This window comes from Grammomys surdaster, unplaced genomic scaffold (assembly GCF_004785775.1).
Source record: "Grammomys surdaster isolate TR1022 unplaced genomic scaffold, NIH_TR_1.0 543, whole genome shotgun sequence".
Lineage (NCBI taxonomy): Eukaryota > Metazoa > Chordata > Mammalia > Rodentia > Muridae > Grammomys > Grammomys surdaster.
Window position 1 is genome coordinate 1 of NW_021604962.1, and position 16,294 is coordinate 16,294.

At 38.9% G+C, this 16,294-nt stretch overlaps 1 pseudogene; it reads right to left on the reverse strand.

Annotated features, from left to right (window-relative positions):
- Positions 1 to 14,752: 14,752 nt before the first annotated feature.
- On the reverse strand, positions 14,753 to 15,979 carry LOC114633163 (annotated as a pseudogene).
- Between the last annotated feature and the right edge of the window lie 315 nt (positions 15,980 to 16,294).

The window sequence follows — 16,294 nt, forward strand, 5'->3', positions numbered from 1 at the left end:
TCCATCTTTGTTCCTGCATTTCTTGTAGATAGGACAAATTTTTCTTCAAAAGTTTTGTGGATTGGTTGCTGTCTTATCCCTCCACTGGTGGGGAAGGGTGTCCTACCTGGCTACAGGAGGTGGCCACTTCAGGTTCTATATACCAGCTGTTAGTAGTCTCAGCTAAAGTCACCCCCATAGACTTCTGGGATCCTCCTCCATCCCAGATTTCTGGCATGCCCCTCCCTCTTCCGGCTGCCAATTTCCATTCATTCTCCTGGCTCTCTGGCCCTCTCTGCTAACTCTCCCCATACCTGATCCTGAACACCCTCTCATTCGCCTCCCCCTCCCCTCCCCCACCCAGTTCCCTCCCTCTATATGCCTCCTATGACTATTTTGTTCTCCTTTCTAAGTGAGACTCAAGCATCTTTGTTTAGGCTTTTCTTCCTGTTTAGCCTTTTTGGGTCTATGATTGGAGCATGTGTATCCTATACTTTTTGACTAGTATACACTTATAAGTGAGTACATACCATGCATGTCCTCTTGGGTCTGGGTATCTCTGAGGATATTTTCTAGTTCCATCCATTTGCCTGCCAAGTTCATGATGTCCTTGTTTTTAATAGCTGAGTAGTACTCCATTCTGTAAATGAACTACATTTTCTGTATCCATTATTCAGTTGAGGGGTATCTGGGTTGTTTCCAGTTTCTGGATATTATGAAAAAAGGTGCTATAAACATAGCGGAGCATGTGTCTTTGTGGTATGGTGGAGAATCTTTTGAGTATACTCCTAGGTGTTGTATAGCTGGGTCTTAAGGTAGAATTATTCTAAGTTTTCTGAAAAAGCACCAATTGATTTTCAAAGTTTTTGTACAGATTTGCAATTCTCCTTGTTCCACATCCTTGCCAGCATGTGGTGTCACTTGAGTTTTTGATGTTAGCCATTCTGATGGGTGTAAGATAGACTCTCAGAGTTCTTTTGATTTACATTTTGATGATGGCTAAAGATGTTGAACATTTCTTTAAGTGCCATTTAAGATTTTTTTCTCCTGAGAATTCTCTGTTTAGCTCTGTACCCCAGTTTTCAATTGAATTATTTGTTGATATCTAGTTTCTGGAGTTCTTTATATATTTTGAATATTAACCCTCTGTCAGATGTAGGGTTGGTGAACATCTTTTCCCATTCTGTAGGCTGCCATTTTGTCTTTTTGATAGTGTCCTTAACCTTACAGAAGCTTTTCAGTTTTTTGAAGTCTTATTTATCAAGTGTTGATGTTAGTGCCTGAGCTGTTTGTGTTCTTCTTAGAAGCTGTCTCCTGTGCCAATGTGTTAAACATCATTCCTCACTTTGTCTTCTATCAGATCTAGTGTATCCAGTTTTATGTTGTGGTCTTTGATCCACTTGGACTTGAGTTTTGTGTAGGGTCTGGTATGTTTTCTGTTGGAGGCCTTCATTCATACTCAGTACCCATATCCAATGGTCTTTACAGCTAGCTTACAAAACAATCCAAGAGCCAAGACTGGCAATTCCTCTGAAATATACCAGGCAAGGTAGAAAATGGACATAGGTTTTAGACCTTTCCACCATTCCTAGAAGAGTATGTTTTGAGGGCTTCCTAGTTTCAGCCTATTGTAAACTGCCTCTATGGGATGGACTTACATCACAGTGAGGAGGTTCTTTAGTCTTTGAAATAAAACTCCACCACCCAGATTTATGTCCTAGGATTAGATATTGCTGGGGAGAGTGGTATGGGAGATGCTGGGGTTTGATGAGTGTAGCAGAAACAATTGTCAGGCATGGAAGACCTTTTCAGAGCTAACAGGCCAAGGAGACAGCGCTGTGAGCCATGGATCTCATCCTTCTTCCCTCTGTAGGAAGATTGCAGGTTAAGCTGGGACATAATGCTGTGGACGATGAACATTTATAAACGTCACAGAAGCTGATGCTGTGTCCCACCTTTGACTGGGATGCTGGTCTTAGGAAAAGAACATCACATCTCTGAACATGATGGCCTGACAATAAGAAAGGTTTACCACTTTCAGGGCACCACTCTGCCTCCAGTTTTAGAGTGTGTGTAGTAGGAGTAAGGTTATCTTCTAAGCATGAGTTGTAGTATCTTGATTTTTCTAGCTGATAGGAGAATGTGTGTGTGTGTATACATATATAAAATACATATATATATATATATATGGCATATCCTTTTAATATATATTTCCTAAGTAGAATATATCTGCTTAATGTGACTTCCCTTGATGATTGTAAAACAAATTCAAACCTCATTCAGTCCTTCAAAATCTTTTGTTATCATCCAGGTGTAGGCTTGTGTCTTTCAGCATAGTATGAATTAAAAACAAAAAGCCTTGGAAGGTAAATTTAGGAGAGCTCTTTTATCTCTTGGTTTCTTTTGTTAGCAGCTGCAGCACTGTTTAGGGAAACTTAGGAACAAAGGAGCCATCTGAGGCTACTGGTCTGTGGTGTGGTCAGCCAGAAGGCGGAGAAAAACCTTTGTAGAAGCAGTTGAGAGTAGTAGCGTTGAAAGGGGAATCGGAACAACCTGGGGCTGGTGGAAGATGAGAAAGACGATACATAGGATCAATTAATGCCTGATGTGTGCACTGGCAGCATACTTTGTTCGATCTTCCTAAATCCCATCTCACACTTTTGCTCCACAAGCCCAGCCCTTGTCAATTACCCCTTAAGTGAATCCTTGTACACGCTGCCATTCACTGTGTTTGTCAGTTTCTATCACCATGACAAAATGGTGAGAGAACCAATATGGCTTCAGTCTGCGGTTGCTTGAGCCTGTTGCTTTGGACCTGCAGAAGCCCAGCACATCATGGCAGGAGTACAGTGGAAGGGGCTTGATTGCCTCATGGCAGCCGGGAAACAACTACAAAGAGAAGTTATCTGGGATTCTAGTGTGACCCAGTTTCTCCTACTATGCCCAACACTTGAAGTTTCTACCACCTTCCAATAGTGCCACAGGCTGGTGACCAAGACAGTAATATGCAAGTTTTGATGACACATTCCAGGCCAAACTATAACATCCTGGCTCCAGGTAACAGTGGCTGGCATCCATGGCTGGCATTTGGGGCCCTGTTACCTAGTGCCAAGAGAGGTTTGAAAGAGGAACTCAGAGGTATTACCAGAAAGAAATGTTCCAAGTATAAAAAGGTTGGCATTGTCAATGAGTTCCTACGGAAGCATTAGTACACATTCTTTGATTATGGTATTATTTAGCACAAGCACATTTTGATCCTATTAAGTTATTACCACAACCGTGTATGTAATGAGTTAAGCAGGCTTCATACCTTTTCCTAAGAATAGTAGCACTGTGGGTAACACTGTTTCTATGGCAAAGTGTTGAAAAAAGTCCTGCAATAGACTAGCAGAAAAGAACATTTGAATGCACTCTGCTTGTCAGCTGGATGGGTCTGGTTGGGTTGAAGAAGGCCACCTGTTCTTCAGCTTTCATGGCTGTCCTTGTACAAAGAGGGCAACGTCTTCTACAGTGACAGACAAGCCACACATTCTGAGTTCAAATAAAGATAAGGATTGGTTCCTTGGAGGAGTGCCTGTCTGCTTTAAGACCGGCCACATTTAATGAAATGTGGCATTAAACGGGCCTGTTTAAGCAAGGCATTTGCTTCTAAACTTCTCTGCTATTATCAGACCATCTGTGTTTACTTTTGTGTGAAAGCAAAGGTTTCACTCTTACTTCAGATCAAAAAATGATGTCGCCCAGTGTGATAAGGGGCGTGAAAAGTAAAGAATAAAGCAAATAGGGGAATTATTCCTTTTTTTACTGCTTGTCATTTTCATTTGAGAATGAAACATGAGAGTGAACATAAAGGAAAGGTGGTTGATGGTTTGGTCATGTTTTATGTAACACTTGTTTTTCTTTTCCATGAACACATTATACCATCTATCAGGATAAATTAATGTGTCTTGGGCCTTTAAAAACTGGAAAAAAATAATTTTAATGGTTCCAATAACAGCTCCAGATGAATGCTGGAAAACAGATCCTCCAAACTGTCAAAGAGAGTATGTATTACTTGGCTGGGTTGTAACTGCAAATAAATGCCGCTTTTGTACGAAGTTTCCCTGACCGCCAGTGGAAGAACTGTAACACATTTATTGCAGACAAAATTGGACTGGGAATAAGACATGTTACAGCAGAATGCCAGTTGGACCGAATTAAAATAAATCATTAAGACAATGAAAGGTCTTACTTAACAGGAGGAATAATTTAATCAAAGAGTTTTACAGAAACTGAAGGGTCTCACACACATTGTGTTTATGATATAACATGCTTATTTTAAAATGTAATTTTCTTATCATGTGGGTAATATCAGTGGACCCCAGTGGTAACTGGGGATGTTAAGGGAGGAGGGACCAGAGGAGGTTCACAATGGCATAGAAGGCAACTGAAAAGTTTATAACAAAGGCTAATTTCAACTGCTGTTTACTGCAGGTAAGGGACTTCAAGACTCTGTCCTGTGTTTGAAAGGGGTAAGTCATGCTATTATTTATTGCAGTTAATTGCTAATGTTTGTGAAGAGCACAGTATGTTTCACAACAGGCCTGACTAATCCATGGTGACCTTTTGTGATATCAAAGCTTTATCAATTAAAAGCTCCTGACTGTAACTTCAGAGGATGCCCAGTGACTGCCAGCAAAAGGGAAGATTATATTTGGCTTCTTATTCAATCGTGATTTTTTTTTGGCTACGTTCCTTTTTAAACAAAACTCTCTCTGGGTTGCTGCTTCTAAATCCACAAAACGAAGTATATTCAGAATGCTTTTTAACTTTAAGGAGTGGTTTTTGTAAGCATCAGCAGGAATGTCAGTAAAACAGTGGTTGTGTTTCTCTGATAAACTCCGTTCTTCTTGAGGTCCCCACACTGTCTGACTAATTTCCGGTCACTTCTCCCCCCATCTTCTTTGGTTGATATGGAGGAGTCTGTATGGCATTTGGGAAACTGTGAGTCAGACAGTCCTGAAGGATTTGTTGACTTCCATTCACTGATCCCCAGACAAGGATTTTTCGGTTGTTTTCCTTGACTTTGCTGAGTTAATGCATCTTGAAATTCTCTGCTCTTAAATATTCCTGGATGCTGCAGAGTTTTATATTTTTCCAAGTATTTTGCCCTTTATTTTTCCCTTAAAGCTGGTTCTCCATGCGTTCCTTTTTATATTCTCTCATTTGACCATTCATAGTCCTTAAGTTTTCTTTTCCTTCTCTATACTCTTGGCACATTCAACCACTCCCAACCGTTTTCCAAGCTCAAAGTCCACATTTTCAACCCGGTCAAGCATTCTCATCATTTTTATGAAGAATAGCTAAAAACAAACTTATGACCTTCCTCTAACTTTATTCAGAATCCTAAATTACAGCTCCTCCTTCCCTTACTCTCAGCCATTAAGGTCTAGTCTACATTGATTGCACTACTGCCCAGTTTGGTATTTACGATGAAATCAGAATCAATTAAGTGTCTGGATCAATGGAGTCATCCTTCTGGAACCTGTAGATCAGCAGGTCCTTAGGTAGGTGAGCACTTGTCACCAGAGACATAGTGTAGTTGGTTTCTATCTGTACCTATAAGATATATAGAAATGTTCTATAAATGCCAAAAAATTTTCTAAACTATGAAGGAATTAAAATTAAAGACAGATAGTTTTAAACTTTATAAAACTTATATCCAAAACTGAGTATGCAGCTTTTTAAAAAGAAGAACATGTTTCTGTATACAAAACCAAATCAAAACAGTGAATCAGCACAGGACTATAATACTAGTATTCTGGAAGGACATTGGGAGATGATAAATTCAAGGCCAGTCAGGACCACAGAGTGACACTGTCTCCAAACCAACAAAAGAAATAAAGAAAGCAGTGTACAAGAAAAGAGGTACTATTTACACACGATGATCAAAAAAGATATATGAAACAGTGTCTTACTGTGTGACCCAGGCTGGCTTCAAACTCTTGATCCTCCTGCTTCAACCTCCTGAGTCAAGTGTGTGTGTGTGTGTGTGTGTGTGTGTGTGTGTGTGTGTGTGTGGTATATAAATTATTTAAAGCTAATATTTGTGGCAACTTTGTTTCTAATAGTCCTAAAATGGAAGCGAACAGTTTGGAAACCACGGAGAAGTAAAGAGACTGGCACATCACAATGGAATGCTAGACAACAATGGGAAAATGAGACAGGAGCCCAGATCTTCAGGACCTGTGCAAATGGCAGGTAGGCTCAGTGGCTCAGCTATAAGGCAGAAACAGATCTCTAGAGCAGGCTGTTGAGAAGACTAGCCACTTCAGAGAGCTCTGGGTTAAATCAAGAGACTCTGCCTCAAGCAAACAAAACAAAACCTTTGATGGAAAGAGAAATCAAGGAAGGGCCAACATCAACTTTAGGCTTCCCTGTTCACACATACACACATGTAACTATAATACACACGCACACCGCACATACCCAAATGAAAAGAAGAAAAAGAGAGAAACAACAATTACTGCTACACACAACATGGACAATTTCAAAAGCATTCTGTTATGTTAACATACCCATTAGCAAGTGACTTCCTGTGTACTGTAGGATTCTGTCCCTATGGTGTTTCAGAAAAAGGCAAAATGATAGTGATAGCAAATCAAAACTAATCTGAAATCAGAGGCAGAGGAAGAAGCTTGATTGGATTGAAGAACAGAGATTTGAGAGCTCACAGAAAGGTCCTCCATCTTGATTATGGAGGTGGGTACACAACTAATACACTTGTCGAAATGTGTTAAGGTTTATATTTAGGTTGGAGAATCAAATTCTACCTTAGAGTATGTTTTTAAAATATATAGTTAAGGAAAACCGATGTGTGGCACATGCTGAGACTGAGAGGGGTGTAGAGTGCCCTGGAGCCACAGCATGGATTAAAGTAGAAATCAGGGGCTTCACAGAAGATCGTCATAGAATGAAACATTTAGTCATAACATGATGGGATGTATGGTGAGCAGAGCCAATAGCATATCAAAAGCTTAGCAACAAGAGAGAAGACACTCTGGAGATGCTGGTGACAGAAGATGAGGAGCCAGTGTGGGCAGACACGGGGCAAGATATGGCACTTTGTGTTAAATTGGAACTTTAACCTTTCTCATCATAAAAGTACATGATGTAATTTCTGGTGTTTTAGGAGTGTCTTTGATGTATAGAAAATGTATGGAGTGTGACTCGTGTGACAGAATCTGCCATATGATAGGGGATTTCCAGGAAAGCTAGAGAGGGGTAGGTATGTCTCAGAAATACTTAGAACACAGAATTTCTTTCAGGGGTAGAGAGAGAAACATGAATAAGTGTTTTCTCTTTCTTTCTTTCTTCCTTTCTTTCTTTCTTTCTTTCTTTCTTTCTTCCCTTTCTTTTTTTAAATGTCTCTATCTTGATAGCTAGGCGAAGATGGTGCCATTTTCTGGATTAAGAATAAAGAAGCAGAAAGAAGTTGGGAGGCAAAATGAAGACTTCAGTTTTGTATGAAATGGAAGGGATGCACTCAGACTGTATGTAGAATCAGTGGGATATATGGGTATGCTTTTTGGAAGATCAGTCTAGGTTTCAGAACAGACTCACAGCTTCCGGATGTAGGTGGTGACTGAAGCCACAGAACTATGACTGAGAGGATGGATGAGTAAGTAAAGACAGAAGGGGCCTAGAGAGGAAGGGAAAGCCAAAAGAAAATTAAGAGAGCATGGTATTGTTGAATCCACTAGGGGTGAGTGATTAGCAGTATCAAATGTGCTGCTGCTTTATTGAATAATAAGATGATGTTTAATTAGTACGTATTACAATTTTTAGGATGTACTCATAGAGTAAAAGATGAATTACTTTAAAAAGAAAAGAAAGTGGATGGATTGATGGCTTGTGGACAGAACAGTACATTGTATGAGAGATGGGAGAGCTCAAAGTTTTGTGCCATTTTGTTTTTTTCTTCCTCCTTGGGCTTTACTCCCTTATTAGAGACCTTTAGAACACTAAACATTAAAGAGTTTTTAAAAATCCATGTAAATACATTCTGGGTGGAGAAGCTTACACAAGACAGTCCTTTATTTACAGACTATGAGCAAGAACATGCTTTTTGCAGGGCTGGCTCTGTGAAGACTATACACCTTAATCCCTTCTTTCCCTTTGGTCTCTTTCATTCCCTGAATGAGTGAGACTAAACTTGAAGAGATCAATGGAGAAGTGTTTTGATCCCTCTACTTGAGGCAAAAGTATTTGTTGACCAGGCAAGAGGATCACTCACTCAGTGGATTAGAAGTTGTTTTTAACTAAAATCTTGGTTGCTTTGAAATCCTGGTCTATGTGGGAATGCTGGAACAAGAGTCTCTGCTTCTCCACATGCTGTCTCCCCCTAACTTTCCCCATTTCCTTGTCCTATTTGTCTTCCCTCAAAAAAGGAAGAGGTAGGAAGCCAGATGATGAACCAGGATAGTACACTGGAATTATAAATAAAATGCAACAGAACATGTTTTAAAGAAACCAAGGGAAGGTCATGGTTATGTGAGCTCAGATTAATGGCCATGGGATTCTGATTGTATCATGCTTTCAGCAAAGGGCGATCTATATTGTCATTTCTCTCGTTCATATAAAGGGAAGGACGGAATTTAGTTATCAATCACTTCTCAGCTCCAAATGTACCTTTAATACCTGCCCTGGTGTCATGGATTGCACTCTGTAGGCCTTTGTCAGTCGTAATAAGACTGATGTTAAACGTTGACTATGGCTATTGCTGGTGGGTGGTGGGTGTTCCAGGAAGACATATCTTTCCTTCCTAATTCCCGTGCTGCACTTAATTATCCTCTGACTCCGATGAAGGGTCTGCTACTGGTCAGCGTATGTTGGGGCCATCTACTTGTACTCTGTCTCAGATGAGCTCCCAAATACACAGTCTGTTTGAGACTAGCAGTTCTGACCTGGACCACTGACTGTAGTCACTGGCTGTAGTCCTTAGTGTACCTTGGCACTGCAGGACTCATTCTGACAGTGGAACTATGATGTCTTCTACTCGTCTGCTCTTCAACCCTGGTCTACCTACACTTCCGGTCGTTTCCTGTAACTGTGGATCCTGTGTGGTCTAGGCCTATTAATAGAGGTTGTACTCCAATTCTCTCCGTGTGTGCATCTACCAGCACTGACTTTCCTGCTTCTTGGAGCTCTATTTTTTTGCTACCTGGTAATTGAGGATTGAGTATTGGAACTAGTGTCAGTACTATCCAGTGGCCTGAAACTATATTTTCTTCAATAAGATCTTCACTCCGCTCCAAAGAGGAGAGGGTCTTGCCCCCAATTTCTTTCATGTGTACTTCCATCAGACATATTGTTTCTTTTAAAACTCTTTCACAACGTTATGGTTACTTCTTTATTATAAATATTTTAAACTCCTGCTCAGTGTGGTTCCTGATTATTTTTAACATCCAGACTGAGATGCTATCTTTTCCTTAAACACACACACACACACACGTCAGATTAGTATGATTGTCTCTGATTTAAAATACCAAACAACTAACAAACAAAAAAACAAAACCACTTCCTTGGAACCTGAACATCAGGTACTCTGGAATGATCTCGGCTCCTTTCTATCTTCCAAACTTATTTCCCATTTTTAGAAATTAACATAAACAGTTTGTACACTACAGAAAGCATAGACATAGACTTGTTTCAGTTTTATCATTTGTTACTTAATAGACAATGACATTTCAGACTTTTCACTTCTTTATCCAAAAGACAGAGTAATAATAACTGCTATGTACCTCTCGGGTTGTTATAAAGTTAAGCTAAATAATCAATATATAAAGTTTTGGTCTCATTGTAAAATATATTGCTGTGGATTTTATATAGTGTTTTCTACCTTTTTCCCTATGAAAAAATACTGAAGATTACTGTCAATAATTCATCTAGTATTTCTGGATTGGCCTAAGCAGGCTAAGACAATAATTTCCTCTATAGCTCAAAATTCTACTTTATTCTTATATTTTATTCTTTTAGTTTACTTAAGGATTGGTAAAGCAACATGTTACTAATAACTTGAATTGCTATAAACTTTCAAGGTGCAGGAGAACCATTGTCTTTTCAATACTCGGACCTGGAGCAACCAGCTCTTGCTTGCTAAACATATAAACTTATGCATAGGTTTGTAGGATTGAATCAAACTATCATTCCTTTACATCTGCATTGGGTGTACATGTACAACGAATATAGAAGCCTTCTGTGAACTGTAGTAGATATTAATGAATTATTTTCAGAAAATAAACCAGAGAGGAAAAGCTTCTGAAATGGTAAGAAAGTAAACCAACTTCCAGCTCAAATCCCTTGAGAAAAGCTATTCTAACTTGATGAGAAAATATTAAGGTGTTCAGAGCACCCTAAGTCTGAAGGTGAAGGACCCGCCCGATTTGTAGGAAGAGGCATGTTTCTCTACTTGCTGGATTGAACGCATCTTCCTTGGGCATCAAGCCAGCCTGTAGACGTTGTTTCATCACTAGGTGACTAATCTGAATTCCCCATCCACTCAGACAGAAAGCTAAAGGGGCAAGCCAATTCCAGGATCACTTGAAACAGGAACAAGGAGGCATTTAAAAATCTGTGTTTAAACAACTTCCTTAGGGAGGAAGTTAGGATTCCTTCTTTTTATCCAACAGAAGTGAAAACGAAGAGAAGTAACCATTCTAGTCTTGCTCCTACAGAACTTTTATTTAACATTGCTACAGCGCTTTGTATTTTTCAAAGACCTTTACAAATGTGTCCCCCTCATGATCAAGCTTCCAATCAAAGCAAGTTAGACTCATCTTTCCATTTGCTAGATGAGAATGAAAAAAGAGTACCAGAGAACTGAACTCACCATCTTGGCTCCCAGAGTGAATGAAAGGTGGAAGTGGATTTTGAGTTCTTGACACTGAGTTCTTAGCTTTGCACCCTGTTATTTCTTCTCTTCACTAAATCTCTATAAATTGGCTAAAAGAATCTCTAATCTAAGAAACCAAGTCTAGAATCCTAAATAGAGGGTTCTCAGTGGGGAGGTTTGAGGTTTTATGAAAATTACGAGCCCTTTGGGGTGCAAAGCTTAGAGGAATGCCTTGAAGAGCTGCTGTGGCTCCTAGGGAAAACGTCCTGAATTTTAAGGAGCACTCCTTCAAGATCGCTGGGGATTACAGCCATATCACTTTATAGAAGAAATTTCAAAGTGATGTTGGTGGGGTAGGCAACCGAGGAAGTGGCTCGGCTTAGCCGTTGAGATCTTTGCCCAGTTTTGTCAAGTAGGCAGGCAATCTTTCTATGTTCACATTCTTTTTTCTCAGTGGAGAACCTGGCCACTCTCCAATTTTTGACACTCTAATTTAAGTTATATATTTCTTTGCAATGTGAATCTATTTCAATATTGATGTAAGACTGCTGACTGGTGCATTATTACCAAATACCCGATAGGCACCTTAATAAATATTTATTAATGTTAATGATAAGAGCGGTCCTCTTCAATATTTATGTTTGAAATATGAACTGTATGAAGACTGCAGCAGGGAAAACTTTCAGATAATTACATTTTCAGTTATAGCTAGTGACTTATTTCCTGGAGTCTCAAGTTTTTTTTAAAGATACGATTATGATGATATCTTTTTCTAAAAATCTCAAGGTTACTGGCAAAGATTAGTCCTACCTTTTAGATGGGGTAGTATAAAAAAAGAGGAAGGCTGATTTACAAAATATCTCACGGTTTACTTAGTAAAGAGAGAAACAAAAGTTAAGGTCTTTGGTTCCAAATTTAACTCAAGGAGTCTGACTTTGGAAATGAAATTAATTGAGGCACGGATAGTTCACATATATGAAACTGTTGTCCAAAATTTGACTTTGAAACGTTGTTTGTGACTCTGAGATATCTAGCAAGCAGAGGCTGGTCCCCTCCCCTCCCCCATTGAACTTGCTCTGTGAATATTTACCCTTATGAATAAGAGGGTAATATCTATTTATATAACTACTCTCTATTTTTCAGCCTATTAGGTACAGAAATGGAGCCAACACTTTGCAAGTTCAGTATACAGACCCATAGTTTTTAAAGCACCACAGTTGAAGTTAGAATAGTTGTTAGTACTTAGGCAAAGTAGAAAGTGACTCTGGCAGTTATTTTAGAAATAAATTCAGTGGACATTTTAGAAATGGTCTGTGTGTTTATTTCTGTAACTTCACATATGACTAGAGTGACTAGGTTATGTATTTTAAAATATCAGAAATAGATGTATTTTGTGGTTTTCTTTCCTTGTAAAAATTCTGTCATGTAAAATATATCCAAGTATTAGGTATTCCTATCACTTATTTTAAACAGCATTTCTCCAAAGGTGATGTGTAATTCACTTGTGACAGAGACATCTGAGACATTTATTAAAATTCCAACTCATAACTTAAAATTCAAAGGATGGAGTCTCATCAGATATCTTCTGAACAAAATTCTCAACACTGGAGCCAAACTTCTGTGTTCCCAGTAAGCTTCTAGGTCAATGTGAAGAGATGGGGAAGTAAGACAGAGTCAGGAGAGATAAGGAAGAACAAAGAGGCTGGGTGTCTGAGTCAGATCTTGGCGGTGATCGGGATTCATGATAGGCAACAAGGTAAATTAACTCAACTCATTTAAGTCACTTTTATGAATTATTTATCTAGGCAATCAGTTTCACTATCAAGTAAGGCAAGTGAGGCTAAATGTTCATAGGATTGCATTCTTATATAAGACAATTTTGAAGGGTATCAGATACATAAAATTCATTCTTCATTACCTTGATATTTACTACTGGGTTTGGTATGTGTGTGTGTGTGTGTGTGTGTGTGTGTATGTATGTGTGTGTGTGTCACACATGTCTATATAAATAGCCCTTATTTTCTTTTTGTGATTTACATAAAGATTAAAGTGTGGAGAAAGAAACAAGTTGACAGTATTGCTAATATAGTTACTATCTCAGAACCAATGCTGGCACAAAATGCTTTTACATTAAAATGAAAACTGACAACATCCCTGATATACCTTGGTCAAGGTCAGGTCACTTTGAAAGAGCCTGTTTGTCTAATAATTTATACCAGGTCCAGTATATTTTTCATAATGTTATCCATCTTGTATTTAAATAAAAAGTTGTGGGAGTCAAGATAGTCAAACACAGTAACTCCAAGTGTGGCTCAGTCCCTCGGAAGGACAGTCCCCTCCATCACAGCCCACAGAGGCTGTCAGGGGCCTTTGCTAAGTGCAAGTATCCAGACTTTTTAGGAAAATCAGTCTGCCACCCTCTAAACCAGTATCTCTTTCTTAATGTTGTGGCCCTTAATACAGTTCCTTATGTTATGGTTGAACCCAATCATAAAATTATTTTTATTGCTACTTCATAATTGTAATTTTGGTACTCCATTGGATCATAATGTAAATATATGTGGTTTTTTGATGTGTGATGGCTACTTCCAGTTGTCAGCTTTACTACATCTGGAATGAACTACAATCCAGACATTGATGACACACTTGCGATCCAGGTCTTGAGGCTGGAAGACAGAGGCTTTTGATCCAGATCTGAGGCATAGTGACCATGAAAAGCTTAGGCTCAAGCAAGATGAAACAAGCCTATAATCCCAGAAGACAGAGGCAAGCAGATCTCTGAGTTCAAAGCCAGCCTGGGACAGAACAAGTTCCAAGTAAAAAACAGTTTAGGTCTAGGTGTAGTGGTACACATATTTAATCTGGACATACCCTCTGCTAGAGGTCTACACAAGGACAATGGAAGAAAGAAGCCTTCTTTCTTCTTCACCTGCTTGTACTTACTTGCCAGCACATCTGTTGAAACCTACCTCTTTTCCAGGATTCCAGCTTATACAGAAGACCAGCTGAAACACCCAGCCTTGTAGGACTGAGCAACTGCTAGATTCTTGGAGGTCCCATTCACAGCTGCTCATTGTTGTGTTAGTTGGACTGTAGACTGTAAATCATTCCAATAATTTTTCTTTTTTTTTTAGAAGAAGCCAAAGCATTTATCTTGTTTAGTTCTTTGGTTCTCCCATTTAGAGCACAGTTTAAACATTTGGTGCAATGCCTTACTGATTAAGAATATTATGGTAAGGCAAACTCCTAGTTAAAAACAGATTGAACATTACCATCCATAAAAATTCAAGTTTTATCATTGTTTGCTACAAACAGCTTTAGATAAATTAGTCACTTTATTACAAAACAATCTTTGTAAGTAAGCTTAAATTTTATTTTCAAAAAACAAATTGCACCATTCAAGAGTATAGGAATTTAATAATATAAAATCTAGATTCAAAGTTCTGTGTCAGCTAATGTATCCTTTAAGGTAGCACTCACTAGTCTAATGCATATTCCAATGATAAAATTCCCAGTTCATCAGAAGAAACACAGTAACACTGGATTTTAAAGAAACACAGTAACAAACAGAAACAACTGCTATAGCATAAATTGTTGTTGGCTTCCATCCACTATCCTTGGGAGTGAAGTCACCTTTGTAAACAAGTTCTCTTTTATAGGAAGTATTTCTCTTTAGTGCCAATTTTTTTGAATTTTTTTGTTTTGTTTTGTTCTTTTGTAGTGCTGGGGATTGAACCCAGGATTTTGTGTATCCTAGGCATTTAGTGCCAAATTGACAGCTTTCAAATAAAAGAATGGCAGTGTAACTCCTTAGGCAAGGACAGTCACAGCACTAGTTTTCTGAAAAACTCATTTATATGAAAAACTATCCATTATTTGTTCGATTCCAATTTGTTAACTTCAGTGTTTTACTGGGGGTTTTTCAGTACTCTTTGGTGGTGTCATAATGCCTCCATTACACACTGGTGATAACTGCCCTCCTTTTCTGAAGATGTTCACATAGTTTACTTCATTCAGCAAAGCCAAATAATTTGTGTGTGTCTGGATATTGTGTCTGTCTTCCATGGGTATTTTCTTAAAAGTCTTCAGCTTCACTGGACTTACACTTTTTACAACACTGGCAAAAGGCATCATCCAGTCTACACATTCTGAGATATCATCCCATTCCAAACCTGAAGCTTTCTTAACCACTTCAATGGAGGTAAAATGGCATAAAGCAGTGGCAGCCAGAATTCTATATTGAAATTCTAAAGAGTTGATGGCTAGAATGCACAGATCTAAAAGCTGAGCTATCTGGATGAACGTCTCCTGAGAATATTGAGGTAGAAGGACCTTAGGAACATCTTTAACAGCATCAACTTGGAGAAAAAGATTCAACCAGGAGATGACCGTGACGGGACAAAGTTCCCATTTTAAAGCCTTTAATATATTGAGTTCCATCTTTAAGATAGCTACTTCACTGCAAGCACCACCAGTGACATAAGCAAACTCTTGGAGTTTGGGAGCGTAGATTTCCTCAAGTTTGGAAGCAATGAACAGTGAGGTAATCCCAATGAGTTGAAGCATATTTTTATTTACATCCTTTTGTGTCAACATAAATCTGTCAAAAAAAGTCTTGGGCAAGGTAGAATGTCTCCCTATGAAGAGTGTATACTTCACAGACCTCTAAAAGCCAGTCTAAAAGTATTGATCTCATCTGTGGTTCCAGATCAGAATGCAGAACTTCAAAATGTTTGTCATGCATGTATCTGTTTTCCTTTTGTAACATGCTTTGCCAAACCTCCTGTGAACATGCCCAGCTTAAATCTGGCAGAGGTGAGGGATTAATAAAAAGATTTTTAAATCTGTAATTTGTAAATCTAGAGAAGTCACTTGTTCCTATTTCTTTATGGGGTGTTTCAATGATAATGTAAGGGCTGATTCCTCCAGATAGTACAGGTGGCCAACAATTCCTAATCTCATACTGATACTTCTTGGTGATCTCCTCTTTTCTTTTCTTTTTTTTTTGACATTTTGTGCTGTTTTTCTCTTCTTGGCTTGAATTAACTGGGCTTCTTGGGGAGAGTCTGGCTGGTTGGGCTGGGCATGCTACTGCTTAGCTTGTAAACGGCTACTGTGTCTTGACATTCTCTTCTTTGAAGCCTATGAAACCTCTCCACACCGCCAGACCCTCCACAGCTCGGCTCCCCAATAGTTTTTCTTAAGATATAGAGACATTCCATAAGTTCTGTGACTCCAGAGAACCTTGACTAATACATGATGTTCTTAGACTACCCCTGTGAAAGGGGTTGGTTCCCAAAGGGGTTACAACCCAAAGGGTTGACAACCTCTGCTCTAAAGCATACTGAGGGAGGGCGGGAGGAAGGGAAGGAGAGGGAGAGAGAGAGAGAGAGAGAGAGAGAGAGAGAGAGAGAGAGAGAGAGAGAATGAATATATGTTCAT